At 40.2% G+C, this 19,578-nt stretch overlaps 1 protein-coding gene across 7 annotated transcripts in view; it reads right to left on the bottom strand.

Moving 5' to 3' along the window:
• Positions 1–18,150, bottom strand: part of PTPN4 (protein tyrosine phosphatase non-receptor type 4) — a 114,757-nt gene extending 96,607 nt beyond the window's left edge. For 3 of the 7 annotated variants that reach the window (XR_013957243.1, XM_080621822.1, XM_080621824.1), the window contains exon 1: positions 17,407–18,150. The gene's annotated coding sequence lies outside the window, so the exon portion shown is untranslated. Of the gene's footprint in view, positions 1–16,139; positions 16,997–17,406 lie in introns of those variants that run through there. The other 4 variants (XR_013957244.1, XM_080621820.1, XM_080621823.1 and 1 more) reach the window with 3 other exon arrangements.
• Between the last annotated feature and the right edge of the window lie 1,428 nt (positions 18,151–19,578).

Below are 19,578 nucleotides of genomic sequence, written 5' to 3'. Positions count from 1 at the left end.
GCAGGCTCCCTACAGGTTTGGGGAGCTGCATCACATATACACATGATCTTAAGTTTCTCTTCTCAACAGTAAGGGCCAAAACCTTTGTAAGTGAAAGACTTCATGTACTAATACTACTATTCAGAAAGGTTCTGATGTATCAACACAACTTTTAAGATGTCAGTGAATGTATATATCCTCTGAAAAGACTAAGTATTAATAACATTTACAGTAAGTCCATTAAAATATTTGTGTAGGAATCTGCATAGCCATAGAGAACCTTGCTTCAGAGGTCTTATGGTGCTCAAGGGATGTATTACTGCTACAGTCCATGAAAAGAGTTAAGCTGACATAGGCTTAACTACGTGTGGCTGAGCTAACATCTGGAAAATTACTACACCAGGCAAGGGTGTAGGTCCTGGAACAGTACTTGCTACAGAAGAAAAATATTTATACACAGTAGCCAATGTTTAATTGGGCACAAAGGAGAAGTATTAAGATCCCTATGTATTTTTAGCTGCACCTATCAATTAGACAGCTTCACTTTAGGTTACAAGTTGAAAGACGCCTTTCAGATGGCAAATGAACTCTTCAATATCATTTAACTGGTTTAGAAGCTTAAGTTTTCTTTCTAAAACAAATGCAGAGAAATTGACATTGAAATAATACTGTAAATTTACTTTTCAGAACTGGTGTAAGTGCTTAGAAGCCCAAGTCATGTAGAATTTATCACATGAAATATATTTACAATTTTATGTCCCATACACATTGATATTTTGTGCTTTCCTGTAATTTGATAGTTAAAATGTTTAACATGCATAAAAGACTCCACAAAAATCTTTTTCCTTCAGAAAGAAAAAAGATGCCTCCCCCAGAAGTTCAAGACAAATCATTTCAGATGTCCAGGTTCTGAGTCAGTTTGCTAAAAATTGTAACACATCTTTTTCTTTCTCTTTTTTCTTCTATTTTCTATTTTTCTTCTTTTTTCCTTCTCATAATCCAGCATAATCCGCAACATAATATAATCCAAAACAGCACCCATTTATTCAACATTAAGGCTGCCTTTATTTGGCTTCAGAAGAGAATTCAACCAAAAGTCAATGAAACACTCAACAGGGAATAAGAATATCCGTAAGGACAAGTTTGAAATAATAACTTTGCTGGTTGCAGAATTTTATTTTATAAGAAATTCCTATGTAGACAAATCCTGCAACTTTTTTTTTTTTTTTTTTTTGTGTTGCTATAGAGCTGATCCAAGTAAACTCAGGTGAGACTAAAGACAAGCAGGAACAGAAATCCTAAGGAAAGGCAATTCATCAAAAGCATTCCAAACACCCTTAAGGTTTAAAACACATGATCAGCTCACCTTGGCACATTGTTGGCACTGAAAAGTGTTTGAGACAGCCAGACCATTCCACACAGCAGATGTACGAAAGCCTTTAAAGAACATTACCTACTCCACACAATTATTAAAATTACATCAATTGTTCAGAAACAAACAAAGGGTTTCTTCCCCTTCCTATATTTTTACAAACTCTGAAGAGAGAGGAAAAAAAGCATAACAGACTGATAATCTTACCGCAAATGCTGTAAATCTGAACTAGGACACATGTTAAGAGTGAGCTGCAATTAGTTTTATTGCCACATGAGGCCATTTGACACTCGGATCCAGATGTTCCTGTTGATCAACCTTTTGGCTGCCCTAATATCGGACTGAGTACCAGCATTCTATTTCAGAGAAATGGAGACAGAGACAGAATTTCTTTTACGACCTCAGCTGGTTTCAGCACAAATCTCCTGAAGTGTGAGGCCATTCTTTCAGTTTGTTGCCAGAAGTTCTACCTACCTATAATATAGGTTACTGTTAAAACTAAGTTTTTAATATTAATATTAAAATTGAAAATGTGTCTTAAGAGTTGAAATTTGATTTATGTAATTCCTTTTAAAAGCTAAGACATTTCAAAACTCTCAAAGAATGCTTTTTGTTTCCAGGTGTATTCTCGTGCAAAAAGTAAAGAAAGTCTGGAAAACAACTGTGCAAGAGAAAGAGCCTAAACTTTAAAATGATTGATATATTTCTTAGAAAATAGTTTTACAATCACAGAATGGGTAGTGTTGGAAAGCACCTTAAGATGATCTAGTTTCAGCCCCCTGCTGCAGGCAGGGACACCTTCCACTAGACCAGCTGGCCTTGAACACTGCCCGGAATGGGGCAGCCACAGCTTCTCTGGACACTGTTCCAATGCCTCACCACCCTCATAGTGAAGAACTTCTTCTTTATATCTAATCTATATCTACCCTGTTTAAGTTTGAACCCATTACCCCTTGGCCTACCACTACAGTCCCTGATGAAGAGCCCCTCTCCAGCATTCTTGTAGGCCCCCTTCATATATTGGAAGGCTGCTATGAGGAGGCGCTACGTATTTCTAAATTCATTTTTAAGAGACACACTATGTTCTACAGACACTAATGAATTTGATCCTACTTTTGCCTTGCCAAGTTTCAAAAAGTATTCTGCACTGACACTTCTTCCTTGGATATATTCAGTCACCCCTAGCTAGTGCTGTGGGCAAAACTTTAAACATGCTATTCCCAATTCTCTTGCATTATCCAAGCCAGTAACAAAAACCATAAGCCAGTGCAGACAGAGTGCAGAAATTACTAGCTACATCCTGCTCTGACAGTGAACCCCTGACAACTATTCAGTGGGTTAAGCCTTGCTGGTACTTCATATTAGGATTCGATACTTAATTACTATCAGCATTCCCAAATTCCTCCTACTTATCAATTCATGATTCCTAAACCAAAGATATGCTCTTATGACTTAAATACTTCATTTCATATAATTAAATTGTACTGATTATTTTTTTTTAGTACTTAAATCTATGGGTTTATCTTAATTTCCTTACAGGATTAAAAAAAAATAATAATAATCTGAACTCTGAGTTATCTACAGCTTTTAAGAAGAAGAGACATATTTCTTGCACCAAGGTTGTTAACAAATGTAATCAAACAGGAATAATTTCAAGACTGATATTTGAAGAGCATGACTAATAATCTCTCTCCATCCTGTTAGTTGCTTTTACGGTATAGCTGTTTGCAGTCTTCTCTATGGTCAGCTTCTGATCCAATTTGTGCTTCCTTTACTAATCCCAGCAATTTCCACAACTCCTCATGAACACTGTATCCAGTCATTTACTGAGACTTAATTAGGATCTATTTCATTCACAGTAAAACAAGTGTAAACTTAGGAAAAAGAAATAATTCTTACTGTCTTTAGTGTCTCTAGCACACAAGAACAACATTTATTCTTAAAAATCTAGTTAGAATACTATCTTCCAAAAACATTTCTTTTTAGAGTTTGGACAATTTCTATACTCGCTCAAGCAAGCATAATTCACTGCAAAAATAGAGATATTGTATACATAGTGATTATAAACCAATTCTGCAGACAAGGATCTTAGAAGGCAAGTGGGAAGGAAAGAGAATATTTTTAGTAGGTCATAAGATGCAAACATAAACCAGCTATGTCATGGTTCTGTAGACAGGGAATTCCTCATATGAGGATGCTTAGTCAGGTGCACAGCCCATGGGACAGATGAAGGTCCTCTCTCATGCTGCTCAGTGTTGCAAAAGCTCAGACTCTTTTTTTTTTTTTTTGCTAAAAAGAGAGACATAAATCAATTAAGAACTGTCAAGAGACTGTTCCAGTACCAAAATAAAATACCTGAAAAAGCGCAATAATGATAAACCAGAAAGAATGCAGATTGATCCACCTGAGAAAACTATATGTATCATAGATTTCAAGCACTTTGAAACACAATTTTTTCTCCATATATAACTGATGGAACATTTATTAAGAAGCTTAAAATATTAACACCAATTAAATACTTGTTTCTAAATGATATGGAGGAGAGCAACAAACTTAGAGACACACTGCTCAGGCAGGAGAAAGCACTTCTGGAAAATGAATGATGAGTCAATAAAGCAATTAGAGAAGAATTTAATCCAAGTTTAACACAGTATTTTTTGTGTCTGAGGTAAATTTCTAACCACCTGTTCTACAAACAGGGTATAAGGAATGTCAACAAGTTCGAAAGGATGTTCAATACAAGAGATTACATGATAGGGTGGACCTACAAAACACAGTGCACTCTATCAAGCAATAGTCTTTTTTGCTCCATAACAATAATGTATTTTAATACCTCCACACTTCAGGTTTTCTGGCAACTACTTGCAAGAGTTGGGAAGACTGTTTCTTTCCAGTCATTCCCCCTTCACCCTTTCTCTTTTCTGATTCTTTTCTCTCCTGTTTCTCCTTCCTGCACTCAAAACAAATTATAGATATTCTTCTCCTCTCACAGGTACATTTAGGATTAGCTACGTAAAAGCAGCAGTGCAAGAGGGGATGGATAACATCCATGACGGTTTCAAGAAAAACACGAGGTGTCCGGTTTGTCTTGCTTACTGTCATAAACTAGGTTTCATAAGGAAGCAGAAGACTCACAAACCTAAAAATACAATGAATGCTTACTTTGAGACAAATCTAAAAAGGCTTTTCTGCCCCTTAACAGAACCAAGTTTCCATAACAAACCCATAATTTTTAGATACCCATTATTATTTCTTTCATTCTGGCTTATATACCAGTTAAATACCAAACACCTGCAAGAACAGAGGAAGGGCCAGAGTGTCTTTCAGGAAGAAAACCATGCTTAATAAACTTCAGACATTAGGCTTAGAAACTGTGCCAGCAGTGTTCCATTTTCTTGTTTCTGTAAATGCTGAACAGCCAGTGAAATTAAAAGAAGCTTTATGTTGCACAGACAAACATGAGATAGGTTTTGGTGTACCTATCAGTCAGCTGAAATGCAAACATTAGCATACTAACTTAGTGGATGCCCAAATGACATAATTGTCAAGATGAAAGTAGCTGACTCAAATGCAACCTGAATTATACAGAAGTGGTAAAAGGAAGCAGGGAAGAACTTTGAGGAACCAAAAGGAGGTCTGACTTCCCTTTCTTAATCTTTTTTCTAAGATAACACTGTGGCAGCACTCAAATCCTTAATGCATATAATTCCAAGTGACAACACTGAACACTAATGGAACTACATCTAGCTGAAATGTTTTTCAAGTACCAAACATGCACCCACTACCAGCACCTGCTCAATGCAACAACAAGGTTGATGATGATGGGACTGCTGGTCTGCATCTCAAGGTAAAGGGGGCCAGAGAGGCACAAGTCATGGGGTCATGGCACCAGTTGTTTCCAAGATGAAATTCTACAAAGCAGTTCCTAACATGACATCATCCTCATGCAGAAACAGCCTGGCTTGTGAGCAGGCATTAGGAGTTTGGGGGAGGGGGAGAGGGGAAAGGCTATTGCAATCTAAAAGCTCCTGCTGTTAACTTGACTTTGTTTTTCAAACTATCAGCAACAGTGAAAAAAAACAAAATTTTAATACAGTAAAATCCATTAATCAACGAGTACCCACCTGACAACCAGAACAAAACTGTTTCCTTTTGGATATGCTTTACACCCAAGATGATAACCTGATGGAAACTGTGCACAAGAGCTGCCCCAAAGCCACAGCGCTCAAGGGGTCCATTTAGAAGACAGTAAGTACTACTGAACACAGAGCATTGTATTTCATGTCACATCACAGAATCATAGAATCATAGAATAGTTAGGGCTGGAAAGGACCTTAAGATCATTTAGGTCCAACCCCCTGCCATGGGCAGGGACACCCCACACTAAACCATGCCACCCAAGGCCTCATCCAACCTGGCCTTGAACACCGCCAAGGATGGAGCATTCACAACCTCCCTGGGAAACCCATTCCAGTGCCTCACCACCCTCTCAGTAAAGAATTTCTTCCTTAGATCCAATCTAAACCTCCCCTGTTTTAAGTTTCAACCCATTACCCCTTGTCCTTCACTACAGTCCCTGATGAATAGTCCATCCCCAGTACCCCTATAGCCCCCCTTCAGATATTGGAAGGCTGCTATGAGGTCTCCACGCAGCCTTCTCTTCTCCAGGCTGAACAGTCCCAACTTTCTCAGCCTATCTTCAGACGGGAGGTGCTCCAGTCCCCTGATCATCCTCGTGGCCCTCCTCTGCACTTGTTCCAACAGTTCCATGTCCTTTTTATGTTGAGGACACCAGAACTGCACACAATACTCCAAGTGAGGTCTCACAAGAGTAGAGTAGAGGGGCAGGATCACCTCCTTCGACCTGCTGGTCACGCTCCTCTTGATGCAGCCCAGGATACAGTTGGCTTTCTGGGCTGCGAGCTCACACTGAAGCCGGCTCATGTTAAGTTTCTCATCGACCAACACCCCCAAGTCCTTCTCTGCAGGGCTGCTCTGAATCTCTTCTCTGCCCAACCTGTAGCCGTGCCTGGGATTGCTCTGATCCAGGTGTAGGACCTTGCACTTGGCATGGTTAAACTTCATAAGGTTGGCATCAGCCCACCTCACAAGAGTGTCGAGGTCCCTCTGGATGGCATCCCTTCCCTCCAGCGTATCAACTGAACCACACAGCTTGGTGTCATCAGCAAACTTGCTGAGGCTTGGGGCTGTTTCAAAAGAAAAGCAGCATCAATTTTCTAAAGCTTCTAGTGTGCTCAAACAACACTTTTTGAGACCATCTCACTCTGTATAACCCATCTAAAACCTTCAGGATTGAAAGGACTGTTAAAGTTGACGTGGCCCAAAGTGCAGTGTGAATAGTAAAGATTGGAAGTACTTCCAAGACAACCTTGTGCTATTGCAGGTTGGTTACTTCTGTGGTTGCTATAGTCAGGAAATGGAGAATTTTGGAAGAGAGTATATGCTTTACATTGCATAAGCTGAAGAGACAAAAATTAACCCAAAAACTCCATTCATTAAAGATTTCTTTAGATTTTCACTACAATAGAGGAACAGGAAACTACACTTAATATCTGCTTGACCTCTGAGGAGAAATCCACCAGTGAATATTTCACTAATAACCTTTGCACAGAGCTGAATATGCAAATTAACACGATTAGACTGTCACAGAAAAGATAAAAATTACACTGTTTTGAATGCCAAATGTAAATACATCATTTTCAAATGAAACTGTCAAACATCTTGTTGTGGTGGTAAAAAACAAATCACAATCCAAAAAGATAATACAAGTAAAGTCAATTGTATGTTTCTAATAATAAATGCTCTTGTGGCTTTTGAAGTCACAAAAAACTCTTCGCTGAATTGAAGCATTGATTTCTGTAGTTATTTATGTGCAGTTCCTATTAGAATTCTATTGAATTCCTCGAATGGTGAATGGAAGTGCTTTTGAAAACACACACAAAAACTGCTAAACAAGGGACAAATTAAATGGAAAGCGCAGTGTTGCCAAAAAAAGTTGCAAAAAGTCAACAGAACATTTCAACATTTTTTTGAAGTGCTAGCATGTACCACACTGTTTGGCAGAAATGAAGTCTTGTACAAAATACATTTCCCTTTCACTCCTAAAGAGGAAGCATGAACATTGCTATATGTTTCTCAAATATTGTTTTAAAAAAATCTTGTGATACTCTTCAAATATGTTTTCCAGTAAAACATGGGTTTAGTGTTACAGAGTTTTATAACGGTATCACTCCTTCTGTCCACTATACAATATGAAGATATTTTATTTAGCATGTCCACAGATATATCAGAAGTGTACAATATATATTAATTATATGACAGACACTAAACAGATACACTTCTGAAAGCCAATTCCCTACTGATTTTAGGCAATATTACTTAAAATAGTTATTAAGAATATATATATATTGTAGAACATTCTTTGCAAGTGCTGGAAGTGCACTGAAGGCTTGAGACCTGGGTCTCCAATGCCCTCATTCCTACGCATCCATTTTTATGCCATTCTTAATACACTTTAAAGCGTTTGCAAGGCAACTGGATATCCCACCAACACTGTAAGGAGATAAATCTGTTACCTCAACTTTAGAAATGTTAGGTATTTAAAACACAATTTGGTTTCTATTAATTGTACATAGCAAAGTGAGCTGCAAGCCCATTTCCACACTTCGAAAGCTACCAAAAAAAAAAAAAATTATAAATAATTAGTCAGCATTTTTTATTATTTTTACTTAGACACAAAGAACTATTATAAAGGCAATAAACAGCCACTAGGAAAGGCATCCCTTCCTTTTTAGAATTTTGCTTAAAGTCTGACAATGGATTATGTTTTCATCTTAAATGTTAGGAAAATAACGATATTTATACATTGCCAAAAGAAAAAAGATTTCACTGTGCTTTTTTCTGAGTCCTAATTAACGTCATATAAGTCTGGAAAGCAGATATTTAGAATATGGCTTTCCGATTACAGCAGAAAAAAAACATAACATTAACACATTTACCTTCAAAACTTCTTTATCAGTCTATCTTTATTTTCACTGAAGACCACATCTGTTTTTGCATAAACTTCTCATAAAAAGACTGCTCTTTAATGACTTAAGTAGTCAGTACCTTATTTTTAAACAACGTAACATCATCATAATAGCACTACTTGGTACATGTGAGGATTCATTTTCTCTGGTTTTTCTCATTCACTTGTAGCACAATAATTCTGCTGAACTATGGCAATTACTTCAATCCTGGGGAACCTGAGTCAACCTGCAGTTACATTTTTTTTTCCCCCTAACATGATGACATGATTTGCTATCACACACTGCCCTCAGACGAGGGCTGCATCTCCAGTGATACAACACATCCCAGCTTATTGTACAAAAATGCTAGAACACACACAATTGTCATGGTACACCAGGTGCAGCAGAATGCGAAACATAACTCAGAATGAATAAGCAAGTCAGAAGTGAAAAATGCCTTTTGCAGATACCAGAGCAAGTATAATCATTTCCCAGAACAGTCTGAATTAATCTGTCTGGAAGATATGGGGGGGGGGGGGGGGGGGGGGAACGACACTGTAAAGAAGTGGCTTGAAAAATGCTTGCATCAATGTGACTTAGAAATGGAAACCGGAGATTTGACAAAGTAGCTTTATTGGCAACACAACTTCTATTCAAAGGTGGCTAAATGTTAGCTGAAGTTTCAGATGTTAATCAGCTTTCTCTTTCAAGCTACTCTCTCACATACATTTCATTAGTATAATTCCTACAAAGCACTTTTATTTCTGTTTTCTCAAGACTGTGTATGTGTTTTCAATGCCAAAGAAGTAATCATCTACATTACCCTTATTCAGAGAGGGATGCTTTTTATGAAAATTCTTCTGCAGAAAACATCTAGCATTAATGAGCCTCACATACAGCTTTCCTGTAAAAGGAGAGAGAGCATATGTGATGGGTAGGGGGAGCAGCACCAGAATCATAAAAAGAAGGCAATGCCTCTGCTGGTAACTACAACTGAGTCTTTTAATTGCTTACTTCAGTCTTATTAAATAGCTTACAGCTATCTAGAGAATTTCTAATCTTTCATTTAATTAATCTCAAGAATGAAGTTCTCCTTTAGGAATTTCCTCTTAGAGGACTTTTTGTGAGATGTTAATTTTCAGTCTATTTTCTAGTCTTCTACAGAAGAATTCTGTTCTAAGTGTAACTGTATATATCCTTAACGGTTACTCATGCCTCATTTTCTTACTGTATCTCAGCCTTTTAAGTGGCATGTTTTTGAAAGCAGAGATGTTTTAATTAATATACTTATTATGCTTATTATTCAAGTCAATAAAATTCACTTAATTATGGCAAATTTTGAGAATAATCCAGTTTCTGCAAGCACAGGGACTGTGAAAAGTCAAACGGCTTTACAAACAGAACCCAGAGAATATCCACCACATTCTGCCCCTCCCCAGATACCAAGTCACTTACCCAGCAGATCCAAGAGCCATAGAACAAAGAACTCAAATCTATACTAGGAGCTAAAGGAAAACATAGTATCACCAATGTCTTAAAGTCTCTAAAGCAATAGCAAATCTAGTAAGTGAAGATGCCAAAAAAAATGTAAGCAAATCAGACCACACAGGAAAGCAAAGCAAAAAATAGCTTTTGCTTTCCTGACAAAGATCTCCAAAATTTAAATTATTTCCTTAGTCCCAAATATGAATATCTGAAGGTTTAAAAGTTCAAGCCATTTCCAAACTGAGTGGTTTACAAACTTGATTTATACGGTATATTTTAATATATCATAAAATGAAAATAAAAGCAAAATATTTATAAGTGAAGGGTTAAAAAAGATAAAAGTTAAGAACTCTTACCACCATTAGTGTTCTGTCCCTCCTTACATAGCTGGACATGCAGTGAATTTTAGAATCTAGAAACACAACTAGAAGCAACTGTATTAGCTCTATAATGAAAGATCTAAGTCAGGAGTCTAACCCAAGCTCACAGAAACCAAGCAAACCAAAATACATTCAAATTATTTGGAGGTATGACTGACCCCATAACATAGCTGACTGATCTATATGTTCCATTGTAATGCCACTTCTGTATTTCAGTTTCCCCCTCCTGTGGCTGCATGTTCCACAGTTATTTCAGCAGCAGCTTCCCACGTGGTCATGAGATTTGCTGATATTAAACAAACAAACAAAAGCCCTTATTCACCTTCCCTAATAGTGTTTTTCAAAACTTGATGTTTTATAATCACTGCAAGGCAGCTCATCCTTTTTTCTGTCTTGTTCATCCAGACTTAGACAAACGTGATACATCCTTTACGTTTTAGAGGCAGACACATTCTAATCTTTTTTCATTGACACTACATCTGGAAAGGTCCTTTCAAACATTTAAGAGATCAGCTCCAAGGAAAGCAGGTGCATTGAGATGAGCTAACAGGATGCATATCTTCTTACAGAGTCAACACACAAGACTAAAACACAGTAAGCAGAGGATTACTTGCAGATTAAGATTCCCAGGACTCACCCATAGCCTCATTTGCACTCAAGTACTAAAAACAGATTGTGGCATCAATCCTAACAGCAGCCTGCCTCTCAAAAAAAGCCAAGAACCACTTCCAAGGAAAGTCTTAATAGCAGCTCACAGTTTAGAGGTTACATGCCACAGCGATTTAAAACTCAAATTCCAAGTTACATAAAATTTTATTTTTAAAAAGACAAGCTATTTGATATGAGTCCCTTCTCCTGAAGTATACCTTTTCTGAGTAGGCACACTACATGAATGCTTCAAAAACAGTACTGAGGCTATATGCAGTTTAGAGACAACACAAAGCTGCCATATGCAGTGCACATACAAAATCCACATGGGAAAAAAAACCAACAAAAACCAAAAAACTTACACTGCAACACACTGCTGGCCATCAGCACCAGCCACCTTTAACCCTATTCACACATCTAAAGACAAAAATGTGTCTCACTACTTTTTCAGACGACACTAAAAGCTTGTCCCAAATATCAAGACAGACAAATGCAAAGTGATGTATGTTAATTTTAACTCCCTCCAAAGCCAATTTTTCATGAGAAATCTGCATTCCCCCCCTCTCCCCACAAAAGCATTTCTGAATTCAGGAAAAAAAAAAAAAAAGCAAACAAAAAACCAAAAACAAACCACACCACAGACAAGCCCACACTTTCACTATGTGATTTTCCTCCTAAATTATTTTGTCTTTGTCTTTATTTATGGGGTTTTTTAAAAAACTATTTAACTAAACGCATTGAATCACTGGTGTAAGATCTGGGAAGCATCCTCTTCTGTCCCAGGAGAAATACATCCCATGTTAGTTTTTTTTATTCTTTTTTCCCCCAAAATCAGTTATGGTAAGAGCTTTAAGCTACAATGAGCATGTTTTTAAACTTATTACTCTTTGACGCGTCTTAGGAAAATACAAAGCAAGGCATCCTCAAGAAATTATCCATCCAGACAAAGCTATGCTAACCCAGGAGTTCAAAGTGTTAATAGCAATAACTGTTCTTCCACTGACAGGTACACTTCTATGTGTTCTTACTGAAAAGGTGTTCAGCTCTCTACCCAGAGAAACGAACAACATTTCTATTTCTATTCTCTACTGAATCTCTATTGGCACAGCCAAGAGAGAACACAAGTTTCTGCTATGTCACACTTGAATCTCTTCTTTTAAAAAAACACAGCTTTTCAGTGTACCAAATCCACTTGCTTGCGTCTTCTGCAAATACCACCTTCCACCACTAAAGAAAACACAACACTACTGCTTGTTAACCTTCTTCCAGGGCAAAGTATGTTAGCACATCTCTGAGACAGAGGAAACATAGCAGGCTCTTATCTTTAACCAGCTGATGTTTTGGTTTACATGGACAGCTATCTGCTGCAGATAGAGTTCCAATTTCTGGCTTTAAGCCTGACCAATGCCGTAATACATATATATAAGACTTAGAATAATTTTCTCATCTGAGAAAACATTTTAAAAGTAACTTTCATTGCAGTCAACAAACATTCAGTTTCAGTGTTTCTCATTTCTGATCTTTCGCAACAGACACAGAATATTATTTGGGGATTTGGTTTGTGGGGTTGTTTGGGTTGGTTGGTCTGAGTTTTTTAAGGCAGAGAGATGTTGGTACATAAATGCAATAAACTGGCCATAGGACTCAGGAAAAGCTAAAGTATGCCCAACTGTCTTAAAAGTTAATATCCTCTTAGAGACAAAGTAAGTGAGGATCATTTGTATAACCCAAACACAATTAACAGCATAAAATCAAATCGTATTTCTACTAAAAAAAATAAAAATAAAAATTACTTTATTAAAACTATCAAACAAAATAACAAAATTACATTCAACTGAAGCCTCCAGACTGGAATATCACCCCCCAAAAAGCCCAGTTAGAACAAGGTTTTCAGCATTTAATACCAGATATTTAGCAATTTTTAAAGCATAAACCCCAGGTTGATAAGAGAACTGAATACATCTTCCTTCAATCTAATCTACACCATTCTAATTAAAAAAAATCCACTTGTGAAAATGTTAATCTCTAGCAGCACTACATTTGATTTTCATTTGAAGATTTTGGCTTTTGGTCATGCAGAATAATTCAGTCATTATTCTCTCGGCTAGTTACCATGCAGAAAATAAGAAATGGCGAGAATGGCAATGTACAAACATACATGCAATAGCAAATGCATAATCAATTGTTTCCTCTAAAATTTAATGGATGGCCTGAAAACTCTTAAGTGGCAACTGCATTTCATTTTCTAATCAGTGAAAATATTTCCTAGTGCATTCCTCATTACAGATCATAAGTACTCATAATTAAAAGACTGTTTATTTTTAAATAGATATTAGCCATTTCCCCCTTCCTCATGTAACTGTAGGGATGGCAGTATCTCATAAACCATGCATATGGAATTGCATTTATCATCGAACAGTTACCTTATAACTTGTCCAAGAAATAATGTGCCAAGAGAGGTCTAATTGCATCACCCTACCAAGTTTTTTTTGAAGGTGCATAAGCTGAGAAAAAAGAACCTGGTGTAATTCTCACATTTCAAACAAATATTCATCTAGTTACGTTTGTGTGATCTACCCGAGTAACTACATGACCATCATCTGTAATATTCTATAGCATAGTACTGGGACAGCAAGTGTACAAGCAGCACAGGCTTTAGTAATGCTGTAACACAGATCACCATAAAAGACCATATTCTTGTAACCTACATCTGGACATCTGGTTATGGTATGTCGACACATCAACAGAACATCTGTGAACACATTAACTGCTGTAAACTTGAAGCAATCTATTTTGTAAGTGACAAATAGCAGTAGTTTTCTAATAACTCTGAATTCCTTCAAAATAAAGAATGGATTTTTTGTATATGTACCTGAAAAAATGTAACTTTATGACATATCGGAGAGAACTTTCAAAAAATTGAAAAATTTTAGAAATTAAAGGCTTTCAAAAGCCTACATAAAACTACTTTTTGTGCTAATTCAGTGGATTACAAATCCCCAAGGAAAAACAGCCTCTGTTCCCAAACAAGCATATATGAACAGCTGGCCCAGACTTTAAAGACCTGCTGTTGTGTTACCAGGCCACTGCTGAGCTCTTTTGGTTTTGTCTCCTGCTCAGGCCATTCTACCCTCCTCTTTTTCTTCCACCTCCACAGTTCCTTCTTTCCACTACAAACAATAAACAATCCCCATATTATATATATATATATATACACACAAACCATTTTTACAGTTGTTGAGGCTGAAGCATAATAAAACTCATGAGAATTTTGTCTGGCCATTTTATAAAACAATGACAGCACCAGAGTGAAAGTGCAGTATTACCCAAAAAAAAAAAAAAAAAAAAAAGGAGAAAAAGCAGATTCAACCATCTGCTGAAAGATTCTGTTGTTTGACCATTTTCTAACTGGTGAGAGTGGAAGTGAGGTAACACAAAAACAGGATTTGAAGGCATGGGATTCATGTGATCTTGTACCAAATTTACACCCAAACTGGGAGGTGGGGAGGCAGAACACAGGGAAGGATGAGTCAGAATCATGATGTATCAAAGGATCTAACTAATAGTAGTACGAAAACCTGAGAAGACAAATCACAAAAATGTGCTATTTATCAATATAACATTGACATCAACAATAAAACACATGCAAGTCCCCACTATTTGTTTTAATTAAGTTTTGATCAGCTGGAAAGCTAAAGCAGAATTTTTAATCCACCATAATTTTACTTAAGACACTTAACCCAACCCATTTACCTCATTCAAAGGTCTAAACTGCCCAAACAAGCCATTCTGTCTTTTGTTTCCCATGTACAGGTTAGTTTACGGGACTAAATGAACCATCCTGAGTATTTCCTCCTCTAGTATATTCCAACTTGTAACTTCCACTCAGTTCTCCAGAATCTGCTTATACAGTACACATTTCACTTTTTGTATGTGAGCATAAAGAAACGCACAGAACTTCCAGACACATTCAACAAAGCATTCATAAGATAACCTACCAACAATAACAAGACCCTAGAGAGATGGAACCCCAAATGCTGATCAGGACCTTTCAGGAGCACTAAATTACAATATGAAATAAATTTCAAAACCTCTTTTTCCCAAAATAATCATGTCACACACTACTGTATTAGGCTGTTACTCTAGGCAGCAACCCTGCAGCTTTCTGCACCCACAGAAGCCTGCATGGCATGCCACGCAAACACAAAGGTTAACAACAAAACATACAAAACATTCACACACAGCAAATGCTCATGATAAAACATCAGACTAATGGCTACAGAATTCAGTTCAAGCTCCAGTTCCTGCAGCGAGTTTTGTGTAGGTGGATCACTCTGCCCAAACAGGGGTCACTGCAGGATCACAGCCAAAATTATGTACTCTGGGTATTAACTTACAATATATCCCAAATATGCTAATGGCAATGACATGTAAATAGTACTACATGAACTCCATTCATTAATAGAGAGCTCACACCATAGAGCCATGAGCATTACTTCAAAGATTACAGAATTTTGCTTTTGTTCATGTTTTACAAATGTAGCTGCTGATAAATTAATTCTAGTCACAGAAGAACAGTATAGGCTTAACTTTCCTGTTGCTACAGTATAAGTACATCCAACCTGCTGCTAGAGTGCAAATATTTTTAGCAAGGGTATTCAATCAATACTGCTATGTACAACCTAAATTAAACATTGTAAAGCATGGCAACAAACAACACATTTCGTGGAAAATTTTACCAAACAAGAAACTGACACCAAACTAAACCCTAAGTAGGTGAGCCTGATTCCAAACAAACTGAACTGCAAACATAAAGAAAATGCAGCAAAAGGTAAAATATTAATATATCTCTACTTTTGAGGAAAACGCATTTGTACTGCAATTATTTAATCTAACAAGGAAAAAACCTACAAAACCACAAACATAATCTAAAAATACACAAACTGTAATGACAACAAAATTATCTCAAAAAATCAGACCAACAGGTACATTTCTGAGTTTATAACGCATAAACATGCCTGGGAAGCATATAGACACACACATACATATCTGTAAGCTTATCACCCAGAATCATATTTTATCAACATGGTGCAAAGGCAGAGTCATACCAATATGTAAAAACAACTTTTTAGGTCAGTGAAGCAAGAAATCCATTGTCAAGAAAATGGCATCCATAAGATTACAATACTGAATATTTTATGTTTAGGCAATGAACTGGAAAACTTTCCTACAATATAATATACATACCTAATAAGAAAATGGTTTCACCAATTCTAATTTACCCCATTCTTGTATTCCAGCAACGCACATTCACGGTACGACGAGCTCATAAACCTCTGCATGTGGGTGAACACACCAGCGGTTCCCAACATTACAGAGCAGTTATTTGCCAGTAACAGGCAGGCAAACATGCGCACTCACAGTCCCCCCCTACCATTCAACACAGAGTTTGGCTTAGGGCAAGAAAAATACCCCGTGGGTGAGAAAATATATGTGCATACTGTAGTGTAACAATTAGTCTTCAGCTGAGATCCACTAGCACTTCTATAATACACAAATCACATAAATACTTTCTATCTCACAGCTAAAATAATGTAACAGCTTGGCCACATTGAAGCCCTGGAAGGGTGGTAAGTAGCAGCACAAAGTTCATTCACGTATATTTTAAACTAAACGACATAAATTCTTTGAATAGGCAAGTGTTGGGAACGCTTCTCTTCCACTGGCAGCTATTTAGTTTTAGCAACTAGCTCTTGGAGATTTTTTGGGAGGAAAAGACGTTATTCCTCTTCCAGCTGGTGTTGCAACAGTATACGCGAATTCACTCATTCCCAGGTACACCGAAATTCTCTGTCGCATATAGACACAGGCGATTATACAAGACTTCTGCTTAAGGGAGATACTAAAAATGTACCAGAGGAATGCAACGACAGCACTCAAACCCATTTCCCTTGCCCATAACCAGGGCAACGCGCACATGTGTCTAGAAAGCACAGGAACGCAAACTTTCATATGAAACATGTTAAAAACAATAATCTGTTTCGGGGACTCAGCAGAGTTCACCACATTTTACAGTCCCCAACCGCCCCGACCTGCCCCCACCGCCCTCGGCCCCGCAGCTCGCTCCCCAAGGGCTGTTTACAAGCCCTCTCGGCGGGCCGGGGGCCGGTTCCACACAGTCCCCCGACGCCTGAGCCAGAGAGGATCCGGATCTCCCGATCTCCCTTCTTTTCGGGGACACACACACACATAGAGAAAGGGTACCCCCACACCCGCCACCCCCCCCTCCCCCAAGAGGGCTCTCGGGACAGCCACTCTCCGCCACCGGCGACCTGTGCGCGAAGTTACGGGAGAGGGAGCAGGGCTGAGGGGAGCGGCGGCCCCCACAGCCGCGGGAGGGGGACGGGGGTCACAGCACAGGAATGCGGCGCACAGTATCACCCCCCTTGACGACGCCCCTCTCCCCCCAGCACGGAGACCCAGGGGCCCCGACGGCCGCCGTGCCGTGCCTTACCTTCATATAACAGCCACGTCCTTCCAGATGGAGCGGGGACCGCGGAGGGAAGAGGCACGGGGGCTGCGCTCGCCGCTGCCGCCCCGCGACCCCCAGCACCGCGCACGGGCACGCGCCGCAGGCGCTCGGGCACGCGCCGGGGTGCGCGCGCGCAGCACCGCGCAGCACCGCACCGCACCCCCGCGCGCGGCAGCGAGTGCGCCGCTCGCTGCCTTCAGTTCCCCCGCAGCAACCGCCCCAGCCGCAGCCTCGGGAGCGGCGAGAGCAGCCGCAGCAGCCGCCCCGCGCCCAGCTGCAGCGGCAAGGACCACATCGTACTGCGGCGGCTGGGCCGAAGGACCGGGAGGTGGAGGAGGGGGAAGAGCTGGGGGAGGAACAGACGGGGAAGCCCGGAGGGGGGAGGCGGCAGCGGATCCCCCCCTCCGGCCTCTGCTTTTCCCCTTTCCTCCCAGTGACTGGCCGGAGGGGGTGGCGAGGCGGGAGCCGGGGTGCAAGCAGAGCAGCGCCGGGCTGGTCGGGTCTCCCCCTCACGGGGCACGCCGGCGCCTCACACACACCGGCAATCGCCCTGTGCGCAGACCCGGCCGAGAAGCGGAGGGGAGAGGCGGCGCGGCTCTGCAGATGCGCCCTCCCTGACGGTAAGCAAGTAAGTGAGCGAACGCCTGTCGGGGAGAAGGCGGAGGAACAACATCCTCCTCCCCTCTTGCCCGCCCGCCTCATACGGGGAGCACTGGCAGCATAGCAACCAACATGGCGGCTGCGCAGTCACTCGGCGGGCGGAGCGAGATCCGACCTGCGAAGGCTCGCGAGAGTCAAAATGGAAGTGAGAGGTGTGCTTCCCTTGTGATTGGCCCAGCTGCTTGCCTGTAAAAGGGAAGAGGCAGGACTAAGTCTATCCTGCGGCCTGATTGGTTGGCTCCTCCATCAGTTAAGGGGTGGTGCTCTGCGCTGTAGGGGGAGGTTTGGTAGACCTTTAGTGGTGGTCGTAGTGTTTTACCTGTTCGTTCGCCCGGCGGTGAAGGTCGTTCCTGAGGGAGGTGGTGGTGGTGGTGGTGGGAGCTACCGGCTCGGCTTCTGGCTCCTCTCGCGCCACGGGCTGTTTACCCGAAATACGACCGTCAGCATAGGCCTGTCCCGGACAAGGAGGCCGGAGAGAGCGGGGATCGTCCTTCTTCAGAAATGGGGCTGTGTGTGGGAAGGCGAGGTGTAGCTGCAGCCTTCATGATAAACAGTTCTACTGCTCCTGCCTGGATAGGAGAGGTGAAGTCTTAACACAATCTCAGGTGCAGCCTGGGGACCAGCCTGGTCAGAGCCTCCACAGAGGGTAGGCCATGGGACACAGCAGGGCAGCAGTCTGGCCCTGGAGGAGTGGCATGGGAGCATAATGAGCAAGTAGAGCTGGAGGAGGCATTTAACAAAGGCCGTGAGGTAGTGATCGCCTGAACACTGCAATAGTGCGCTTCCGTGATGGCCAGGTAACTGGTGCATCTCAATGTCATGGTGCTTGTGAGTGGTTTGAGTGCAAGTTTCAGGTCAGGGCAATGTCACTTAAATGGCAGCAAGCCTGAATTGACATCAGGACTGCCAGGTAGTCAAATTCCTAATGGTGAATGGAAATGAGCCAGAGACAGGGAATAGGGTTGTTTAAATGGTGTAACATGTCTTGCCCACATGTCCACCCAGCCTCACCCTGGAGATGTCCTAGAGAATCATTTCTGACTGCAAGTCTTTGCCAGAGTTCTTCAAGGTACAAGGTGTATTGTGCCTCTTGGCCCCATAAAGATTTTCACATGTGGCCTATGGGAAGGTTGGCTTTGCAAGACCTTAGTTCTCACAACTCAGTGCTTTGATGTATTTATAATATGTGTGAAAGGGTAAAAACTGTCTTTAATGTGCATTTATTAAAATACAGCCTCTTACAATGAGCTGTTTCCCAAATAACAGACACAGAATATATGGCTGGGAATGAGTTTTGGATTTCACAATTCCTAACTGTAGCAAGATGCAGAATAACACTAAGGGAGCTTGCATGTAGTCTTATAATTAGGAAGCTTTCTAAAATCTCATGATGTTTGAAAACCTTTTGTATATTTCCAACCTAAACTCTTCTTGTGCCAATTTTGTTCCTTTGCTTAAATAGCCCCTCCCTCTTAAGTGGTGTTTACCCCCGAA

This window comes from Psittacula echo (genome assembly GCF_963264785.1).
Source record: "Psittacula echo genome assembly, chromosome: 6".
In the NCBI taxonomy this organism is placed as follows: Eukaryota; Metazoa; Chordata; class Aves; order Psittaciformes; family Psittacidae; genus Psittacula; species Psittacula echo.
The sequence above is the reverse complement of the archived record's forward strand: the minus strand, read 5'-3'. Positions and strand labels throughout refer to the sequence as shown.